Source organism: Pygocentrus nattereri, chromosome 2, assembly GCF_015220715.1.
Source record: "Pygocentrus nattereri isolate fPygNat1 chromosome 2, fPygNat1.pri, whole genome shotgun sequence".
NCBI classification, from domain to species: Eukaryota; Metazoa; Chordata; class Actinopteri; order Characiformes; family Serrasalmidae; genus Pygocentrus; species Pygocentrus nattereri.
This window is the reverse complement of record NC_051212.1, coordinates 13598679-13620826: the sequence shown is the minus strand read 5'-3', so window position 1 is coordinate 13620826 and position 22148 is coordinate 13598679. Positions and strand designations below refer to the sequence as shown.

Below are 22148 nucleotides of genomic sequence, written 5' to 3'. Positions count from 1 at the left end.
TTCTTATGTGCGCAGTAAGAAATTATTTTACCCCGCATTACTGCCTTTCCTGCTTCCCATAGAACACATGGCGATATTTCCGGCAGATTATTTTGTTCTAAGTATATAGCCCACTCTCGTTTAAAATAATTAATGAAATCTTGTTCTTTAAGTAATGATGTATTAAATCTCCAGTTCCTAGTTGGTGGTGTAACTCGTTTCTGTGTCAGAGACACAGATACAGGTGCGTGATCACTAATAGTGATCGGATGTATCTGAGTGTCTGTGATTTCCGTCATCATGGAGCTACTGACTAAAAAGTAATCCAAGCGGGAGTGGGAGTGATGTACTTGTGAGAAAAAACTATAATCTCTCAGAGTGGGGTGATGTGAGCGCCAAGCATCGCAAAGACCAAAATCCTTCATGTATTGTTTAAGAATGTCTGCAGACTGCCAGTTTCTTTGACTCACTGCTGTACTAAGCCTGTCAATCTCTGCATTAAGTACCAGGTTGAAGTCCCCTCCTATTACAATTGTGGTATCAGAGTGATCAGCAAGTGAGGTGAAGAAGGTATGAAAGAAGGAGGGATCATCAACATTTGGTCCATATATACTGGCAATACATAAATCTATATTCTGAATAGATAGATTAAGTATTATAAATCTGCCTTCGGGGTCTGACATCGTGTTTCTAATAGAGAAGTTTATCCTTTTGTTAATTAATATAGCTACACCTCTTTGTTTAGAGTTGTAACAGGCTGAGTACATATGAGGAAACTGTGAAGAGGAGAGTGTGTGTGCAGATGTTCTGGACACATGTGTCTCCTGTAGGAACACAATGTCAGCCTGCAAGTCGTTTAATCGGTTAATAATTTTCACCTTCTTCTCCCTTGAACCAACTCCACGCACATTCCATGAAACAAACCTCAGTGTGCTCATATTGAAATTAATCGAGAAAGTGTTGCGTGCTCACTGAAGATGTGTGTGTGTGTGTGGATGTGTGTGTGAGTGTACATTGCATGTTATGTGTCCTGTATAGCATTGTGTGTGTTGTGTAGCAAACATGTTGGATGCAGAAAGAAAAGAAAAGGAAAGGGTGCTCCAAAGTGACAAATATAGCAAAAGAATGAGGGGAAGAGAAAGAAAAAAAAAAAAAAAAAAAGAGAAAGAAAAAAAAAAATAAATAAATAAATAAAAATAAAAATAATAATTACTTAACATAAAGTCCACTATGCTGTCTAAACCGGCATTAATTGTTATATATAGACATGTAAAAAAAGAAAAAAAAACAAAACAAAGAAGATGGAGAAAAAAGGCGTTTGTATACACAGGTCACCTGATCAGTATAGCCATGGCGTGGTTTCCTGGTCGCGATAGAGCTGTCCGTTTATATAGAGTTTGTCCACCGCAATGATAGCTCGTGAACCTTCTTGAATATGTTTTTTCCGGAGAGGGAACAGGATTTTGCGTCGCTCCAGGATCTCTTTAGGAAACTGATCGTTGACGCTGAAGTCCGTTCCTCTCAGCTCCCGTCCGCGGCTCTTCACCAGCTCTTTCTGCTTGAAACGTTCGAATTTGGCTACACAGTTTTGAGCCATACTCACATAGCACGTTCTTTCCTGGGGCTATGCCAAATACCCCTTACTACACAGACAGCTGCTCTGGTGGTCGTCTATTGTCTGATTCATCTGTTCTCAGTAGCACATCGAGGGTTCTGACTTCACTATTGCAACAATCTAAACTTGAACCTCCAGTGTTTAATAATTCAAGCAGCATTTCTCCTGAAGATTGGCTTCATGCTATGGATTCTTACAAGCATGATGTCGGGTTGTCCGATGCCCAAGTCTTGTCAGAACTGCCAAGGTTCCTTAGAGGTGAGCCTAGTCGTTGGTTTCAGGTGCTCAAACCTCATCTTTTCAACTGGGCCCAGTTCACTGAACTTTTTCAAAAAGCTTTCTTACCATTTGATAACCAAGAAAGAATTTGGAGAAACATTTTAGACCACGTCCAAGCTCCTGACGAGCCCCTGCCGACCTTTGTAGCACATATGCTGTGTGAATTTGCTAGACTCAGAAATCCACCACCTGAAAAGGAACAGGTTGAGATTATTTGTAAACATGCTTTGGAGAAGTATACTGTTGCTTTTTACGGCACGTCTGTTCTGTCAGTCACAGACTTATTGCTGCGCGCCCATGAGCTGCATGCAGCCCTGGGTCACCGCGACCATGTTAGGCCACCGCCTCCTCTCCGAGGGCCGGTTACATCTGTGTTCTGTTATGGGTGTTCCCTGCCTGGTTTTACTGCACGTACCTGCCCTCAGCGCAATTCTTTGGATCGGCGGGAGAAAGAAAGAGGGGTTGGCGCACTTTCGGCCATACAGGCGACATATGCAGAGAAAAATTCGAGTGGAAAGATCAAGTGTACGCCATGGACGGCTCCTCCAATTCGACTGGCTAACTCAGCACACTGTAACCCAATTGGTGTCACCTGGCTTCCAGTATGGTTACAGGGGCAACGGTTCTTTCACCGGTTTGTGATTCTTAGCCAGATGTCTTCTCCAGTCATTCTGGGCATGGATTTTATGCTTCGTGCGTCTATCACCATTCATGTGCCAAGTAGGACGGTGTCTATTGGTACCAAGGCAAACCAAAATAGGAGTGTACAAGGCGATGCACCCATACTCGAAGAGACCGTGTGTGCTTTAGAGGGTCCAGACCTAACCTGCTCACAGGAGGATGCCAGTGCCATTTCTGTTAAAGTAGGCGAATCCTCTTTAAGCCACGATCAGAAAGAGAAGTTGCATGCGCTCTTGGGGGACTTTCAGGGTCTGTTCTCTGGCCGCCTTGGTCATACCAGTCTAGCAGAGCATCGTATTGAGACCGGGGACGCCAAGCCCATTAATCTCCCCCCCTACCGCACTTCTCCATTGAAAGAGAAACTAATTGAGGAACAAATACAAATAATGTTGGAGGAAGACATAATTGAACCAGCTTCAGGCCCATGGGCAGCACCAGTGGTTATTGTGCCAAAAGCCTCAGGGGAGCCTAGGTTTTGCGTTGATTACAGGGGACTGAACCAGGTGACCGTCAAAGATCGTTACCCACTACCTAGAGTGGACGAATCATTGGACTTCTTAGCAAGGGGAAAGTTCATTTCCACGATAGACTTGGCCCGAGGATATTGGCAGGTTGGGGTCGAAGAGAGTTCACGGCCGAAAACTGCATTTGCTTCCCACTGTGGCCTCTTCCAGTTTAAAGTTCTCCCATTCGGCCTCTGTAACTCGCCAGCCACATTCCAAAGACTGATGAACACAGTTTTAGCAGGCCTTGTGTATAGGTGCTGTGCAGTTTACCTGGATGATGTGGTGATTGCCTCACCAACTTTTGAACAACATCTCCTCGACCTGAGGCAAGTGTTCTCTAGGCTTGAGTCCGCTGGACTATCTTTGAAGTTAGGGAAGTGTCAGTTCTGTTTGGATGAACTCAAGTTCCTGGGTTATAGGGTCGCTCCTCAGGGTATCCTCCCTGATATGGACAAGGTGAGTGCAGTGACAGCATTCCCAGTGCCAACTGATGTCAGACAAGTAAGACAGTTTTTAGGTTTAACCTGCTACTACAGAAAGTTCATAGGCGGTTATGCACAGCAAGCTGAACCCCTGTTCGCACTGACCTGACAAGACTCTTTGTTCCTCTGGGATGAGAACTGCCTGCAGGCAATGGACTTTTTAAAAGACCGCCTCACCTCGGCACCTATGTTGTGTTTCCCTGATTTTGAGCGCGCATTCTGTCTGCATACAGATGCGTGTGACATGGGGCTGGGGGCAGCGCTCATGCAGCAGGACGAGACTGGAAAGGAGGTTGTTGTAGCATATGCCAGTCGCACCCTACACAAGTCTGGAAAAACCCTATTCGACAACCGAAAAAGAATGTCTAGCGGTGATCTGGGCGCTCGAGCATTTTAGACCATACATCGAAGGGCTTCCAGTTACGGTCTATACAGACCACAGCAGCTTAAGATGGCTCATGTCTCGGCCAAACCCGACAGGACGACTTGCGAGATGGTGTCTAAGGCTTCAAGATTTCGACATCAGGATCATTCACAAGCCGGGAGCCCGAAATCAAGTGCCCGACGCATTGTCACGGAACCCTGTACAGTCAGACCAGGGCCCCACTGACCTGCTTCCGGAGCATGCAATTATAGCAGGCCTAGACCTAAGGGCCCAGCCTCCAGTTGAGCTGACCGACAAAGAGCGCTTAAGGCGTCTTCAACGTGAGGACCCAGCCTTGGCGGATGTTTTGAAAAAGCTTGAGAGTTCCCAGTGTACGGAGTCTGAAGAGGGCTGGGAAGCCAAGTTCGTTGTGTATGAGGATCTGCTGTATTATAAGGATAGTAGTGTCAGCTGCAGTTTACACCCTTTGAAGGAGCTAAAACTTCATGCCCCAGAATCCATTAGAGGTTCTCTTTTGAATTATTTTCATGATCACCCAACCGCAGGTCATTTGGGTATCACAAAGACCCTAGCTAGACTGCGCTTGCGTTTTTTTTGGCCGAAACTGAGGAAGGACGTAAAGACATACGTGCTCTCTTGCCCAGTGTGCCAGCTCACCAAACCTTGTCAGAAGAAACGGGCCGGCCTACTAGTGCCAATCCATGCCAGTGAGCCATGGGAAGTTGCTGCTGGAAATACCTATATTCTAGTCTTCGTTGATTATTTCAGCAAGTGGATTGAGGTGAGCGCTGTCAGAGAGGCCACTGCGCAGGTTGCTGCAAGCAAGTTTCAGAGTGAGGTGTTCGCCCGCCATGGTGCTCCGAAGTATCTGATCTCAGACCGGGGTACTCCATTCATGAGTGAGCTTTTCAATCAAATCGTGAAAATTCTGGGTTCTGAACATCGTCTCACCACGGCATACCACCCCCAGACAAATGCAACAGAAAGAGTGAATCGCACCCTAAAAACAGCAATCCGAGCCTATGTCAACGATAAACATAACTCATGGGACAAGTATATTCCACAAATTTGCTTTGCACTTAGGACAGCCCCCCACGAGAGTACATGTTTCAGCCCAGCGAGGATGCTCTATGGAAGGGAACTTGCCACCCCTGTGGACCTGCTGATCCAACCTTCGTCAGTAGGGACAGACGACCCCTTCCTGACCCTGTCTCAGACCCTCGAAAGGTCCATAAAAGAGACCCATGAGCACGCTCGAGCAGCATTACAGGCAAGTCACGAGCGTAAAAAGCACTATTATGATTTGAAACATCGACCGGTCGTTTATCAAATCGGTGATTTAGTTCGCCTCAAAACTCACCCCCGCTCCGATGCAGCAGCAAATTTGACAGCAAAGCTGCCATGCGTTTATGTTGGACCCTACCGAGTTGTCCAAAAACTGTCTGAGGTCAACTACCGAGTAGCCAATATGGATGGCACAGATGTAGGTGTTGTGCACGTGGTTAACCTCCAACCTTTCTACACGTGGACCACAGCAGAGTCACAGAATAGTAGGCAGTACAGCCCAAGTTGTTTCAGGCAACATGAGTCTCACAGGGCAGTTGTGGAAAACCCTGGTTACACTTGAAAATCTGGATGAGGAACACAGCACAGAGGAAGAGTGCTATGCACCTGATGAGGCTGTAAGGGAAGAACCTGCCCCCAGACAGGAAATGAATCTAACACTGTGGACTTGTCACAGAGTCTAGCCAACATGTTCGATGGTGACATTGATGTCCCAATAACTTCGAATTATGGTTTGAGGAGTAGGGTGGACACCACTACTATGCTCCTGATGGACGTTGACTACACTACAGGCCAAGACCCTGAAACGGGTGTTACTGTCAGTCCAACACACATTAGTGACCCAACTGATTTCCCAGTGACCCATGCTTACAGTCTCAGGCCTAGAGTTAACCCTAGAGTTACCACGGACTGGGGTACTAACAGATGGACAAACAAGTATCATACTCAGAGATTAGACCAGGTCGGAGTAAACTAGACCGATGGGGTTATGAACAGTTTTTGATGCTTGATGTGTAAGATAGTTGGGATGTTGAGAAGAAAAAAAAAACACAAAGGAAAAGACAAAAAATGAAAAGTTGACATGTTCTCTGTTTCAAAGGTGGTAAATACCAGTATGTTAGCCGAAAATGTTAATATGTATATGATAAGCTTGGTATGTTTGGATGTTTTGTTGCCAAGTGTCAGCAAATAACAAAAAAGGGGTATTGGACTGTCACAAATGTGTCTTTGTTTTGTTGTTTTATCTGCCTGTAGCTTTTGTTTTTTTTTGATGGTTGTGTTATGTCCGACTCAGCCGTGTGTATGGATAACTAATATGCTGACTTTTTTTTTTAAGCTTGTTTGTAGAAGGCTGGGGTCAGCCGTTTTTTTGTTGGGGGGAATCTGTAACGATTGCCTATAGGTATTGTACTACTGCGCATGCGCGAGGGAGTTGTAGCCCCTCCGTGCAAGATGGTGAGCTGCTGTAGCCCAGCCGCCGGTCTGCTGTATCTATCTTCTGAGTTATCTGGACAGTGATGGTGAGAAGTGGGTGACCTATCATTAAATACGTCTTCTACCCCGCACGGAGTGTATTCCTGTCTGTGTGCCTCCAAAGAAGCCAGGAATCCTTGCTATCTCTTCTACCACTCGCCCCCCTTTTTCCACCATTACAAGCTCCACTAACTATATAGGTGCACTTTGTGGTTCTACAGTTACAGACTATAGTCCATCTGTTTCTCTGCATTCTTTTTTAGCCCCTTTTAACCCTGTTCTTCAGTGGCCAGGACCCCCCTGGACTTTCACAGAGCAGGTACTATTTGGGTGGTGGATCATTCTCAGCACTACAGTAACACTGACATGGTGGTGATGTGTTACTGTATGTTGAGCTGGTCTGAGTGGATCAGACACAGTAGTCTGAGTTTTTAAACACCTCAGTGTCTCTGCTGGACTGAGAATAGCCCACCAACCAAAAATATCCAGCCAACAGCATCCTATGGGCCGCGTCCTGTGACCACTGATGAAGGACTAGAGGGTGTCCAACACAGACTGTGCAGCAGCAGAAGAGCTATCACATACACAGTGTGTAAAAACTCCAGCAGCACTGCTGTGTCTGATCCACTCCTACCAGCACAACACACACTAACACACCACCACCAAGTCAGTAACTGCAGTGCCAAGAATGATCCACCACCCAAACAGAACTTGCTCTATGAGGGTCCATGAGGGTCCTGACCACTGAAGAACAGGGTAAAAGGGGGTAACAAAGTATCAGAGAAACAGATGAACTACAGTCTGTAACTGTAGAACTACAAAGTGCACCTGTATAGTTAGTGGAGCTGATAAAATAGACAATGAGCATAGAAAAAAAGGAGGTCATAATGTTATGCCTGTATAGTTGTATTGGATGCACCACTATAAAAACTTCTCGGTGGTGTCTGAGTCAGTGTAAAACTTTTTCAAAAAAATTTCTGACACTTTCTTCCTTATTGCTACACTGACCTGAATGAAAAAACAAAAAATGATCTGATATGTAAACATCAGATGTATTGGATATTCCATATATGTTGAACATTGATAGAGAAAGTTAAAAGCTTTATAACACCCTAACTATTGATATTGAAGAGTTCAATTAAAAACAAATGGTGGTAGACTGACAACCTTCCCAAGTAATCACCATGTGTTCAAGAATATACAAACATATACAAGCTATTAGAAAACACACAATCAATCCAAATAGGGCTTGTACAGAGAACTGTTCAATTTTCATGAAATCAGGAGTTTGAATATTGCCCTTGGTGCAGAGTCCATGAGAGCATAATTGGCCAGTTCTCCTGAAGGGGATGATATCTTTGTTTGTTGTGAAAGTCCCTGCTGAATAACTTCTTATTGTTTTCACATACTCACATTTGTACATTATAAGATGGATAAAATGATCTTCCTGGAGCTAACTAACATGCACATGTAATCTTTCACTTTATCATCTCTGCAGAATATCAGTTTTTTCAGGTAACTTTTCACAGATATGGCCACCTCACAACAATGAAAAATCCTTGTGCTGTTAATGGTATAATATTTGACTGTAATGCTGCTCTAATGGACCACCAAGTGTACTGATAAAATAAGAATCTGTTTTTGTTTAAACTGAGGGGCTGACAACTTATGTTCTTAACTAGAACTGGACTGTCAGCTAACTAACAGGCTAAACGATAACAAATATCCTAAACAACCCCATCATTAACATCATAGGCTTGAATTAAAATACTTACAGTATGATTCACTGTAAAACATCAGTGTAACAGTCTAAAAATGTGACTGTGTTACACACTTCAAATGTTTGTGTTTCAGTCAGAAGTAGCCTGAAACCCAGACTGAACCCCAAACCGCTCTGTATTCTCTAAATAGTGTGCTATATACGATTTTGACAGCCAATTAATTAACTGTTTGTTGAGTGTAGATGTGGCTGAATGCCAAATGGCTATTTAACACATTGTTGGGTGCAGGAGTCAGTATTTAAATTCGTGCATAATGCACTATGTAGGGAGCTGTTTAAGATTTAGCCTTGGTGTGAGAAGAAGTTTTTGCATTTACTAATTAAACAAAGTTTCAGTAGCTGCCGAATCTGAAGGGGAGATGTCTGAAGTAGCTGGACTCTCTGAAGAGTCTGTGTTTTTGGGTTACTAAAAATATTCTTGGGAGGATACACCAAAACAATCATACAATGAACTGGAGCCCCAGACTTATATATGCTCAGCCAACACCCCTGGTAAAGAGTAGCTGAGTTTATCACCCTCTGCTCTTTATCCCAAGGTGGCACAACAACAACCAGAAGACAAAGCTGGGACTGTGAGAGTGTGTGAGCCAAGGTTACAACACATATGCTAAATGGACCATTGTTCCCTGTAGGGAGGGACAGCTCCCAGCATCATTTACATTACATTACATTACATTACATTTAGCAGACGCTTTTATCCAAAGCGACTTACAAATAATGAAGTACATAGAACAAACATAGTCATGCCTTAAAGGAGGCCAACGGGTAATAGCGGGGTAGAGAAGGGAAGGAGGGCAAGAAGGAGATGAGGTTGGTAGTGGTTAGAATGCATGAGGCGATTAGAGTAAGTGCTCCCTGAAGAGCTCTGTCTTCAGGAGTTTCTTAAAAATAGCGAGGGACGCCCCTGCTCTGACAGTGGAAGGTAGCTTGTTCCACCATTGGGGAATCAAGTATGAGAACAGTCTCGATTGCTTTGTGTGAATGTTTGGCAAAGCTAAGCGACGTTCATTGGAGGATCGCAGCGGCCGGGCGGTGCTGTAAGCCTTTAGGAGCGAGTGCAGGTAGGAAGGAGCCTGCTCTGTTAACACCTTGTAGGCAATCGTAAGAGTTTTAAATTTGATACGAGCAGCAACCGGTAACCAGTGGAGCTCAATGAGCAGTGGGGTGACATGCGCCCGTTTTGGTTGGTTAAAGACCAGACGCGATGCAGCGTTCTGAACCATCTTCAGTGGTTTTACAACACAGGTTATGACAATGACAATGACTCTTTATGACAATGAAAATTGATGTAGCGAGACATGAAACAGGTACTGTGCAGTGCAGCTTTGGATTACATACATCAATTGCAATTCTATAGTATTTACATGAGACAGTCACACCTGCCATATGTTATTTTCAGGAGACCCTTGGCTACTGTTGGCATTGCGTAACGTGGAGCGGGGAGGCGGACGCACGTGCTGAGATAAGTGAGATTTATTAAGGGCAAATCCAAAATCAGGGTCCAGGGTCAGAGAGCCAACACGGATAGATCGGGGGGCAGACAGGACATGAACCAGACCAAAACACAACAACCAACACAGCATATAACAAAGCAAACAAAGATTCAAACATACATTGAACAAAGACCAGCAATAGACTAGGGAGAAAACAGGGCTTAAGTACAAGTGTTAACAAGGGACAGGGGGAAACCAGGTGGCAACAATCAGGGACAGAGTAACCAAACAAGGGGCTGGACTAGAAGACCAAAACAAATGCACATGGATGGAAATGTAAACAGAAGGCACATGGAGTAGTGGGAGGAGCCAACCATGACACATTGTTTGACATGTAAATACAAACAGAAATTTTATATCTTTATGAATTTGGCTAGTTTTTGATTAAATTTACCTAGCATCTACAAAATTTGAAAGACAGAGCTAAATGTGATTCATTTTATAATAAAAATTCATGAGATTTAGTGTTATTTATCTGTAAAAAGTGTTTTAGGGCTTTGTGATGTGTTTGTATGATCTTAAGGGAAAGATTGTGGTCGACGCACTTTTGAAACTTCACAGTTTGTCACGTTTTTCCTCCCCTCCCCCATTTGTTCAGCCCTGAAACAGATATGGAGCACATGGCTTGTGTGTATAGTAATTTCTATGTTATATTCAGTTTTCTGTCATTATCACATGCATTTAGCAGTAAATTTCTGATTATCAGTGCTAAACTCAGAGTCTGGTTCAATCAGATGACTGTTTGAGACAAAAGAAGAAATTCCAGCCCATACATGCACAATCAGGCAATTAAATGGGGCATTTAAAAGGATGCAAATTCATGATTGTGAACAGTGGTTTTCTGAACTGGATTACTGACTGAGTTATTGTTGAACCTCCATAAAGTCAATCTAGACAAACAGGGTAAGTCCTGCTGAGCTGTGATGTGGAATTGTATGAGTGTTTTAACCCTTTTGTTGCCCTATGAAGTCTAAAGCACAGAGTTAATAGCAGGTTTTACAGTGGTTATGACTCTGTTTTGAGCTGTATTTCTGGGTTATGGAATGTTAGAGTTGGTCTTTCTTACTCTGGCTAGTCAGGGCAGGTTCTGCTGAGTGTTCTGATGTATGACTCATGTTGCTATTTTTAACCATTTTTCAAATATGAAGGCTAAAAGCAGCAAATGGGTTTTGGGTGATTTTGGAGCTGGATTTCTGGCTGATAGATGATCACAAGTGAATGAAATCACACTGCGTTTTGAGGGCAGAGTCTGATGAATCATGTTACTGTTTTAACCCTTTGTTGGAATATGAAGGTTAAAAGCAGAGCAATAATATTAGGAATTTGGGTGTTCTGGTCCGAATTACTCGCTGATACTGATGTCAGACCTTTATGAAATTAATTTAAGAATTTTTAAATTAAAATTTAAGATCTTAAGAGATGTCAGACCTGAATGCCTTAATTTAAGCTAGTGTGGGCTGGATCTGCTGTGTGTTCTGATATGTGGATCATGTTCATAGCTTAAACCTTTCTGAAGCATCCATTACAAAGCCTAGAATTCAACTGTACATTTTGGGTTAAATAACAGTAAAGTTATAGAATAATAAAAGGTTAAAAGGAAAAAATGTAATATAATGCTTACCATATTATATGGCCTAATACCTAACTAATACAGAGATAACAAATCAGCCCAGAGCTCCTTTTCTATGGAGGCCAACCAAGCTGGTATACAGTCATGCACTTAATTTACACTCAAAGTACAATAACTCATTTGGGAATTACATTTGCCATAGATAAGTGTCTGATGTGATGTAATTTCCTCTCTTTCTAGGAGCTATGGATAAACTGAGGATTGTGCTTCTGGGAAAAACAGGTGATGGAAAAAGCAGCTGTGGAAATACAATACTTGGTGAAACATTATTCTCTGCTGAAAATTCACCCAACTCAGTAACTCAACACAAAGCTCATAAACAACAGGGAAATATGTAAACATCAGATGTATTGGATATTCCATATATGTTGAACATTGATAGAGAAAGTTAAAAGCTTTATAACACCCTAACTATTGATATTGAAGAGTTCAATTAAAAACAAATGGTGGTAGACTGACAACCTTCCCAAGTAATCACCATGTGTTCAAGAATATACAAACATATACAAGCTATTAGAAAACACACAATCAATCCAAATAGGGCTTGTACAGAGAACTGTTCAATTTTCATGAAATCAGGAGTTTGAATATTGCCCTTGGTGCAGAGTCCATGAGAGCATAATTGGCCAGTTCTCCTGAAGGGGATGATATCTTTGTTTGTTGTGAAAGTCCCTGCTGAATAACTTCTTATTGTTTTCACATACTCACATTTGTACATTATAAGATGGATAAAATGATCTTCCTGGAGCTAACTAACATGCACATGTAATCTTTCACTTTATCATCTCTGCAGAATATCAGTTTTTTCAGGTAACTTTTCACAGATATGGCCACCTCACAACAATGAAAAATCCTTGTGCTGTTAATGGTATAATATTTGACTGTAATGCTGCTCTAATGGACCACCAAGTGTACTGATAAAATAAGAATCTGTTTTTGTTTAAACTGAGGGGCTGACAACTTATGTTCTTAACTAGAACTGGACTGTCAGCTAACTAACAGGCTAAACGATAACAAATATCCTAAACAACCCCATCATTAACATCATAGGCTTGAATTAAAATACTTACAGTATGATTCACTGTAAAACATCAGTGTAACAGTCTAAAAATGTGACTGTGTTACACACTTCAAATGTTTGTGTTTCAGTCAGAAGTAGCCTGAAACCCAGACTGAACCCCAAACCGCTCTGTATTCTCTAAATAGTGTGCTATATACGATTTTGACAGCCAATTAATTAACTGTTTGTTGAGTGTAGATGTGGCTGAATGCCAAATGGCTATTTAACACATTGTTGGGTGCAGGAGTCAGTATTTAAATTCGTGCATAATGCACTATGTAGGGAGCTGTTTAAGATTTAGCCTTGGTGTGAGAAGAAGTTTTTGCATTTACTAATTAAACAAAGTTTCAGTAGCTGCCGAATCTGAAGGGGAGATGTCTGAAGTAGCTGGACTCTCTGAAGAGTCTGTGTTTTTGGGTTACTAAAAATATTCTTGGGAGGATACACCAAAACAATCATACAATGAACTGGAGCCCCAGACTTATATATGCTCAGCCAACACCCCTGGTAAAGAGTAGCTGAGTTTATCACCCTCTGCTCTTTATCCCAGGGTGGCACAACAACAACCAGAAGACAAAGCTGGGACTGTGAGAGTGTGTGAGCCAAGGTTACAACACATATGCTAAATGGACCATTGTTGCCTGTAGGGAGGGACAGCTCCCAGCATCATTTACATTACATTACATTACATTACATTACATTTAGCAGACGCTTTTATCCAAAGCGACTTACAAATAATGAAGTACATAGAACAAACATAGTCATGCCTTAAAGGAGGCCAAAGGGTAATAGCGGGGTAGAGAAGGGAAGGAGGGCAAGAAGGAGATGAGGTTGGTAGTGGTTAGAATGCATGAGGCGATTAGAGTAAGTGCTCCCTGAAGAGCTCTGTCTTCAGGAGTTTCTTAAAAATAGCGAGGGACGCCCCTGCTCTGACAGTGGAAGGTAGCTTGTTCCACCATTGGGGAATCAAGTATGAGAACAGTCTCGATTGCTTTGTGTGAATGTTTGGCAAAGCTAAGCGACGTTCATTGGAGGATCGCAGCGGCCGGGCGGTGCTGTAAGCCTTTAGGAGCCAGTGCAGGTAGGAAGGAGCCTGCTCTGTTAACACCTTGTAGGCAATCGTAAGAGTTTTAAATTTGATACGAGCAGCAACCGGTAACCAGTGGAGCTCAATGAGCAGTGGGGTGACATGCGCCCGTTTTGGTTGGTTAAAGACCAGACGCGATGCAGCGTTCTGAACCATCTTCAGTGGTTTTACAACACAGGTTATGACAATGACAATGACTCTTTATGACAATGAAAATTGATGTAGCGAGACATGAAACAGGTACTGTGCAGTGCAGCTTTGGATTACATACATCAATTGCAATTCTATAGTATTTACATGAGACAGTCACACCTGCCATATGTTATTTTCAGGAGACCCTTGGCTACTGTTGGCATTGCGTAACGTGGAGCGGGGAGGCGGACGCACGTGCTGAGATAAGTGAGATTTATTAAGGGCAAATCCAAAATCAGGGTCCAGGGTCAGAGAGCCAACACGGATAGATCGGGGGGCAGACAGGACATGAACCAGACCAAAACACAACAACCAACACAGCATATAACAAAGCAAACAAAGATTCAAACATACATTGAACAAAGACCAGCAATAGACTAGGGAGAAAACAGGGCTTAAGTACAAGTGTTAACAAGGGACAGGGGGAAACCAGGTGGCAACAATCAGGGACAGAGTAACCAAACAAGGGGCTGGACTAGAAGACCAAAACAAATGCACATGGATGGAAATGTAAACAGAAGGCACATGGAGTAGTGGGAGGAGCCAACCATGACACATTGTTTGACATGTAAATACAAACAGAAATTTTATATCTTTATGAATTTGGCTAGTTTTTGATTAAATTTACCTAGCATCTACAAAATTTGAAAGACAGAGCTAAATGTGATTCATTTTATAATAAAAATTCATGAGATTTAGTGTTATTTATCTGTAAAAAGTGTTTTAGGGCTTTGTGATGTGTTTGTATGATCTTAAGGGAAAGATTGTGGTCGACGCACTTTTGAAACTTCACAGTTTGTCACGTTTTTCCTCCCCTCCCCCATTTGTTCAGCCCTGAAACAGATATGGAGCACATGGCTTGTGTGTATAGTAATTTCTATGTTATATTCAGTTTTCTGTCATTATCACATGCATTTAGCAGTAAATTTCTGATTATCAGTGCTAAACTCAGAGTCTGGTTCAATCAGATGACTGTTTGAGACAAAAGAAGAAATTCCAGCCCATACATGCACAATCAGGCAATTAAATGGGGCATTTAAAAGGATGCAAATTCATGATTGTGAACAGTGGTTTTCTGAACTGGATTACTGACTGAGTTATTGTTGAACCTCCATAAAGTCAATCTAGACAAACAGGGTAAGTCCTGCTGAGCTGTGATGTGGAATTGTATGAGTGTTTTAACCCTTTTGTTGCCATATGAAGTCTAAAGCACAGAGTTAATAGCAGGTTTTACAGTGGTTATGACTCTGTTTTGAGCTGTATTTCTGGGTTATGGAATGTTAGAGTTGGTCTTTCTTACTCTGGCTAGTCAGGGCAGGTTCTGCTGAGTGTTCTGATGTATGACTCATGTTGCTATTTTTAACCATTTTTCAAATATGAAGGCTAAAAGCAGCAAATGGGTTTTGGGTGATTTTGGAGCTGGATTTCTGGCTGATAGATGATCACAAGTGAATGAAATCACACTGCGTTTTGAGGGCAGAGTCTGATGAATCATGTTACTGTTTTAACCCTTTGTTGGAATATGAAGGTTAAAAGCAGAGCAATAATATTAGGAATTTGGGTGTTCTGGTCCGAATTACTCGCTGATACTGATGTCAGACCTTTATTAAATTAATTTAAGAATTTTTAAATTAAAATTTAAGATCTTAAGAGATGTCAGACCTGAATGCCTTAATTTAAGCTAGTGTGGGCTGGATCTGCTGTGTGTTCTGATATGTGGATCATGTTCATAGCTTAAACCTTTCTGAAGCATCCATTACAAAGCCTAGAATTCAACTGTACATTTTGGGTTAAATAACAGTAAAGTTATAGAATAATAAAAGGTTAAAAGGAAAAAATGTAATATAATGCTTACCATATTATATGGCCTAATACCTAACTAATACAGAGATAACAAATCAGCCCAGAGCTCCTTTTCTATGGAGGCCAACCAAGCTGGTATACAGTCATGCACTTAATTTACACTCAAAGTACAATAACTCATTTGGGAATTACATTTGCCATAGATAAGTGTCTGATGTGATGTAATTTCCTCTCTTTCTAGGAGCTATGGATAAACTGAGGATTGTGCTTCTGGGAAAAACAGGTGATGGAAAAAGCAGCTGTGGAAATACAATACTTGGTGAAACATTATTCTCTGCTGAAAATTCACCCAACTCAGTAACTCAACACAAAGCTCATAAACAACAGGGAAATATGTAAACATCAGATGTATTGGATATTCCATATATGTTGAACATTGATAGAGAAAGTTAAAAGCTTTATAACACCCTAACTATTGATATTGAAGAGTTCAATTAAAAACAAATGGTGGTAGACTGACAACCTTCCCAAGTAATCACCATGTGTTCAAGAATATACAAACATATACAAGCTATTAGAAAACACACAATCAATCCAAATAGGGCTTGTACAGAGAACTGTTCAATTTTCATGAAATCAGGAGTTTGAATATTGCCCTTGGTGCAGAGTCCATGAGAGCATAATTGGCCAGTTCTCCTGAAGGGGATGATATCTTTGTTTGTTGTGAAAGTCCCTGCTGAATAACTTCTTATTGTTTTCACATACTCACATTTGTACATTATAAGATGGATAAAATGATCTTCCTGGAGCTAACTAACATGCACATGTAATCTTTCACTTTATCATCTCTGCAGAATATCAGTTTTTTCAGGTAACTTTTCACAGATATGGCCACCTCACAACAATGAAAAATCCTTGTGCTGTTAATGGTATAATATTTGACTGTAATGCTGCTCTAATGGACCACCAAGTGTACTGATAAAGTAAGAATCTGTTTTTGTTTAAACTGAGGGGCTAACAACTTATGTTCTTAACTAGAACTGGGCTGTCAGCTAACTAACAGGCTAAACGATAACAAATATCCTAAACAACCCCATCATTAACATCATAGGCTTGAATTAAAATACTTACAGTATGATTCACTGTAAAACATCAGTGTAACAGTCTAAAAATGTGACTGTGTTACACACTTCAAATGTTTGTGTTTCAGTCAGAAGTAGCCTGAAACCCAGACTGAACCCCAAACCGCTCTGTATTCTCTAAATAGTGTGCTATATACGATTTTGACAGCCAATTAATTAACTGTTTGTTGAGTGTAGATGTGGCTGAATGCCAAATGGCTATTTAACACATTGTTGGGTGCAGGAGTCAGTATTTAAATTCGTGCATAATGCACTATGTAGGGAGCTGTTTAAGATTTAGCCTTGGTGTGAGAAGAAGTTTTTGCATTTACTAATTAAACAAAGTTTCAGTAGCTGCTGAATCTGAAGGGGAGATGTCTGAAGTAGCTGGACTCTCTGAAGAGTCTGTGTTTTTGGGTTACTAAAAATATTCTTGGGAGGATACACCAAAACAATCATACAATGAACTGGAGCCCCAGACTTATATATGCTCAGCCAACACCCCTGGTAAAGAGTAGCTGAGTTTATCACGTGTGTTATCCATGTGTTCAAGAATATACAAACATATACAAGCTATTAGAAAACACACAATCAATCCAAATAGGGCTTGTACAGAGAACTGTTCAATTTTCATGAAATCAGGAGTTTGAATATTGCCCTTGGTGCAGAGTCCATGAGAGCATAATTGGCCAGTTCTCCTGAAGGGGATGATATCTTTGTTTGTTGTGAAAGTCCCTGCTGAATAACTTCTTATTGTTTTCACATACTCACATTTGTACATTATAAGATGGATAAAATGATCTTCCTGGAGCTAACTAGTAGCTGGACTCTCTGAAGAGTCTGTGTTTTTGGGTTACTAAAAATATTCTTGGGAGGATACACCAAAACAATCATACAATGAACTGGAGCCCCAGACTTATATATGCTCAGCCAACACCCCTGGTAAAGAGTAGCTGAGTTTATCACCCTCTGCTCTTTATCCCAGGGTGGCACAACAACAACCAGAAGACAAAGCTGGGACTGTGAGAGTGTGTGAGCCAAGGTTACAACACATATGCTAAATGGACCATTGTTGCCTGTAGGGAGGGACAGCTCCCAGCATCATTTACATTACATTACATTACATTACATTACATTTAGCAGACGCTTTTATCCAAAGCGACTTACAAATAATGAAGTACATAGAACAAACATAGTCATGCCTTAAAGGAGGCCAAAGGGTAATAGCGGGGTAGAGAAGGGAAGGAGGGCAAGAAGGAGATGAGGTTGGTAGTGGTTAGAATGCATGAGGCGATTAGAGTAAGTGCTCCCTGAAGAGCTCTGTCTTCAGGAGTTTCTTAAAAATAGTGAGGGACGCCCCTGCTCTGACAGTGGAAGGTAGCTTGTTCCACCATTGGGGAATCAAGTATGAGAACAGTCTCGATTGCTTTGTGTGAATGTTTGGCAAAGCTAAGCGACGTTCATTGGAGGATCGCAGCGGCCGGGCGGTGCTGTAAGCCTTTAGGAGCGAGTGCAGGTAGGAAGGAGCCTGCTCTGTTAACACCTTGTAGGCAATCGTAAGAGTTTTAAATTTGATACGAGCAGCACCCGGTAACCAGTGGAGCTCAATGAGCAGTGGGGTGACATGCGCCCGTTTTGGTTGGTTAAAGACCAGACGCGCTGCAGCGTTCTGAACCATCTTCAGTGGTTTTACAACACAGGTTATGACAATGACAATGACTCTTTATGACAATGAAAATTGATGTAGCGAGACATGAAACAGGTACTGTGCAGTGCAGCTTTGGATTACATACATCAATTGCAATTCTATAGTATTTACATGAGACAGTCACACCTGCCATATGTTATTTTCAGGAGACACTTGGCTATCAGGGGCAGAGTAACCAAACAAGGGGCTGGACTAGAAGACCAAAACAAATGCACATGGATGGAAATGTAAACAGAAGGCACATGGAGTAGTGGGAGGAGCCAACCGTGACACATTGTTTGACATGTAAATACAAACAGAAATTTTATATCTTTATGAATTTGGCTAGTTTTTGATTAAATTTACCTAGCATCTACAAAATTTGAAAGACAGAGCTAAATGTGATTCATTTTATAATAAAAATTCATGAGATTTAGTGTTATTTATCTGTAAAAAGTGTTTTAGGGCTTTGTGATGTGTTTGTATGATCTTAAGGGAAAGATTGTGGTCGACGCACTTTTGAAACTTCACAGTTTGTCACGTTTTTCCTCCCCTCCCCCATTTGTTCAGCCCTGAAACAGATATGGAGCACATGGCTTGTGTGTATAGTCATATTTCTATGTTATATTCAGTTTTCTGTCATTATCACATGCATTTAGCAGTAAATTTCTGATTATCAGTGCTAAACTCAGAGTCTGGTTCAATCAGATGACTGTTTGAGACAAAAGAAGAAATTCCAGCCCATACATGCACAATCAGGCAATTAAATGGGGCATTTAAAAGGATGCAAATTCATGATTGTGAACAGTGGTTTTCTGAACTGGATTACTGACTGAGTTATTGTTGAACCTCCATAAAGTCAATCTAGACAAACAGGGTAAGTCCTGCTGAGCTGTGATGTGGAATTGTATGAGTGTTTTAACCCTTTTGTTGCCATATGAAGTCTAAAGCACAGAGTTAATAGCAGGTTTTACAGTGGTTATGACTCTGTTTTGAGCTGTATTTCTGGGTTATGGGATGTTAGAGTTGGTCTTTCTTACTCTGGCTAGTCAGGGCAGGTTCTGCTGAGTGTTCTGATGTATGACTCATGTTGCTATTTATAACCATTTTTCAAATATGAAGGCTAAAAGCAGCAAATGGGTTTTGGGTGATTTTGGAGCTGGATTTCTGGCTGATAGATGATCACAAGTGAATGAAATCACACTGCGTTTTGAGGGCAGAGTCTGATGAATCATGTTACTGTTTTAACCCTTTGTTGGAATATGAAGGTTAAAAGCAGAGCAATAATATTAGGAATTTGGGTGTTCTGGTCCGAATTACTTGCTGATACTGATGTCAGACCTTTATGAAATTAATTTAAGAATTTTTAAATTAAAATTTAAGATCTTAAGAGATGTCAGACCTGAATGCCTTAATTTAAGCTAGTGTGGGCTGGATCTGCTGTGTGTTCTGATATGTGGATCATGTTCATAGCTTAAACCTTTCTGAAGCATCCATTACAAAGCCTAGAATTCAACTGTACATTTTGGGTTAAATAACAGTAAAGTTATAGAATAATAAAAGGTTAAAAGGAAAAAATGTAATATAATGCTTACCATATTATATGGCCTAATACCTAACTAATACAGAGATAACAAATCAGCCCAGAGCTCCTTTTCTATGGAGGCCAACCAAGCTGGTATACAGTCATGCACTTAATTTACACTCAAAGTACAATAACTCATTTGGGAATTACATTTGCCATAGATAAGTGTCTGATGTGATGTAATTTCCTCTCTTTCTAGGAGCTATGGATAAACTGAGGATTGTGCTTCTGGGAAAAACAGGTGATGGAAAAAGCAGCTGTGGAAATACAATACTTGGTGAAACATTATTCTCTGCTGAAAATTCACCCAACTCAGTAACTCAACACAAAGCTCATAAACAACAGGGAAATAATGGTGGTTGACACACCTGGATTTTTTTGGTACTAATCTTACTCAGGAGAAATTAAATTCAGAAATATTATGGTGTATTATCTAGTGTGCACCAGGACCACATGCCTTCGTGATTGTGCTGAGAGTTGGAAGGTACACAAAGCATGAGCAGGCCACTGTGAAACAAATCACAGCTTCATTTGGAGAGGAAGCTTTAAAATATGCAATGGTCCTCTTCACCCATGGTGATTGTTATGGTGTTTTGTGCGTGTTCTCTCTCTCTTTTTGTTTCTTTTTGTCCTTCTATTCCCTTCCCGGAATCCAGGTGGAGCTGTGTTCTGGTTTGGCTGCTGTGGGCGGAGCCATTCCTCCAGAGAAGGTTAAAGGAGGAGTGACCCAGGAAGCGCGAGAGAGGGGCGTGAGGGAACAGGGTGCCTTGGCATGTTGGCCTTCAAGCATTGTGTGTGTGTGTGTGTGTGTGTGTGTGTGTGTGTGTGTGTGTGTGTGTGTGTGTGTGTGTGTGTGTGTGTGTGTGTGTGTGTGTGTGTGTGTGTGTTGGAACCTTTGGAGGAACTGCGTAAACTGTGTGTGTACACTAGCTGGTTGTTCCTTATGAGTTCACTTTGTAGCTTGACTTTTATGTCTATATGTGTTCCTTTTGGTTATCTCTTTTGTCTTTTTTTGTATAATACACCGATGGCTGGAAGGGGGGTAAGTGCCAGTGTTGTTTTTTTAAAGTCCTCTTTTCTCCTGGTTTTGGCTTAGTTAGGGAGCTAGGCTGGATCCCTGTCTTTTGTTGATTTGCTTTGTTAGGTTAGTTGTTTGGGTTGGAGTTAGTTTTGGGTTGTGTTTGTTGTGTTGGCCTTGCTTATCCCCTGGAGAAATGGCCTGTGGTGTACATCTGTGTACAAAGTGTTTCACGAACTCTCTGAAAACCAGATGACTGAAGACTTTGTGAAGCAGAATGAAGAGCTACAGGATCTGGTAGATAAGTATGGAGGTCGAGTTCATGTCATTGATAATAAATACTGGAAGCAGCAACAGGATGGATACAGGGTTCAGGTAGAGAAGCTACTGACGACCATAGAGGAGATGGTGAAGGAGAATGGAGGAGAGTACTACAGTAAGGAGATGCTGAGGAATATTAACAGAGAAACCAAGGCAGAGCTTGATATTATTAGAAGTGAGTTAAAACGAGAGCTGGAAAACATGAAGATGATAGAAATAGCAATGAATAGAGTGCATAAAAAATGTTAATAAAATTCAAAGGGTCAACAACAGAGGTGTTACTTGGTGCCTTGTTTGGTGTTGGAGCTTTACTTGCCGTGGTGTTGGCTAGGCTCATTTAGGCTTTAACATTAATTACATAGAAAAGACAGAAAATAGTACATAGAGCTGTGTGTTACTTTGTGCTTTCCAAAAGAAAGGATAAATCTGATCTGTATGTTGTATAGGATAAACTTTAATATGAGTTTTGTAGTTTGAAATGAATGGCAACCAATGAATGCTGGCAACCACATCTGTAGTAAAGTGTAGCAAATATAATAAAGTTATTGCTAGATATTTATCATCTAACTTGGGACCATTTGTTCTGGACACTCGGGTGAAGAGAGTTGCCAAGCTGTCAACTGATCACGATCTGCTGGTGAGTTGGATCACTGACTGAAGGTCGGACCCAGTAGGCCCAAGCGAATAGTGAAGGTGTGCTGGGAACGACTGTCAAAGGCCCCTGCTCAGAATGATTTCAACTCCCACCTCATATGTTTTGGAGGAGGTAGGGGACATGGAGTCTGAATGGACCCTGTTCAAAACATCCAGTGTGGAAGCTGCCAGGCGTAGCAGTGGCTAAAATCTTATGGGTGCCTGTCAGGGTGGTAACCCAAGAACCCTTGGGTGAATACCGGTGGTGAGGGA

General features: G+C 41.5%; 1 pseudogene; it reads left to right on the top strand.

Moving 5' to 3' along the window:
• Window positions 1–15756: 15756 nt before the first annotated feature.
• Window positions 15757–21743, top strand: LOC119262661 (annotated as a pseudogene).
• Window positions 21744–22148: the final 405 nt, after the last annotated feature.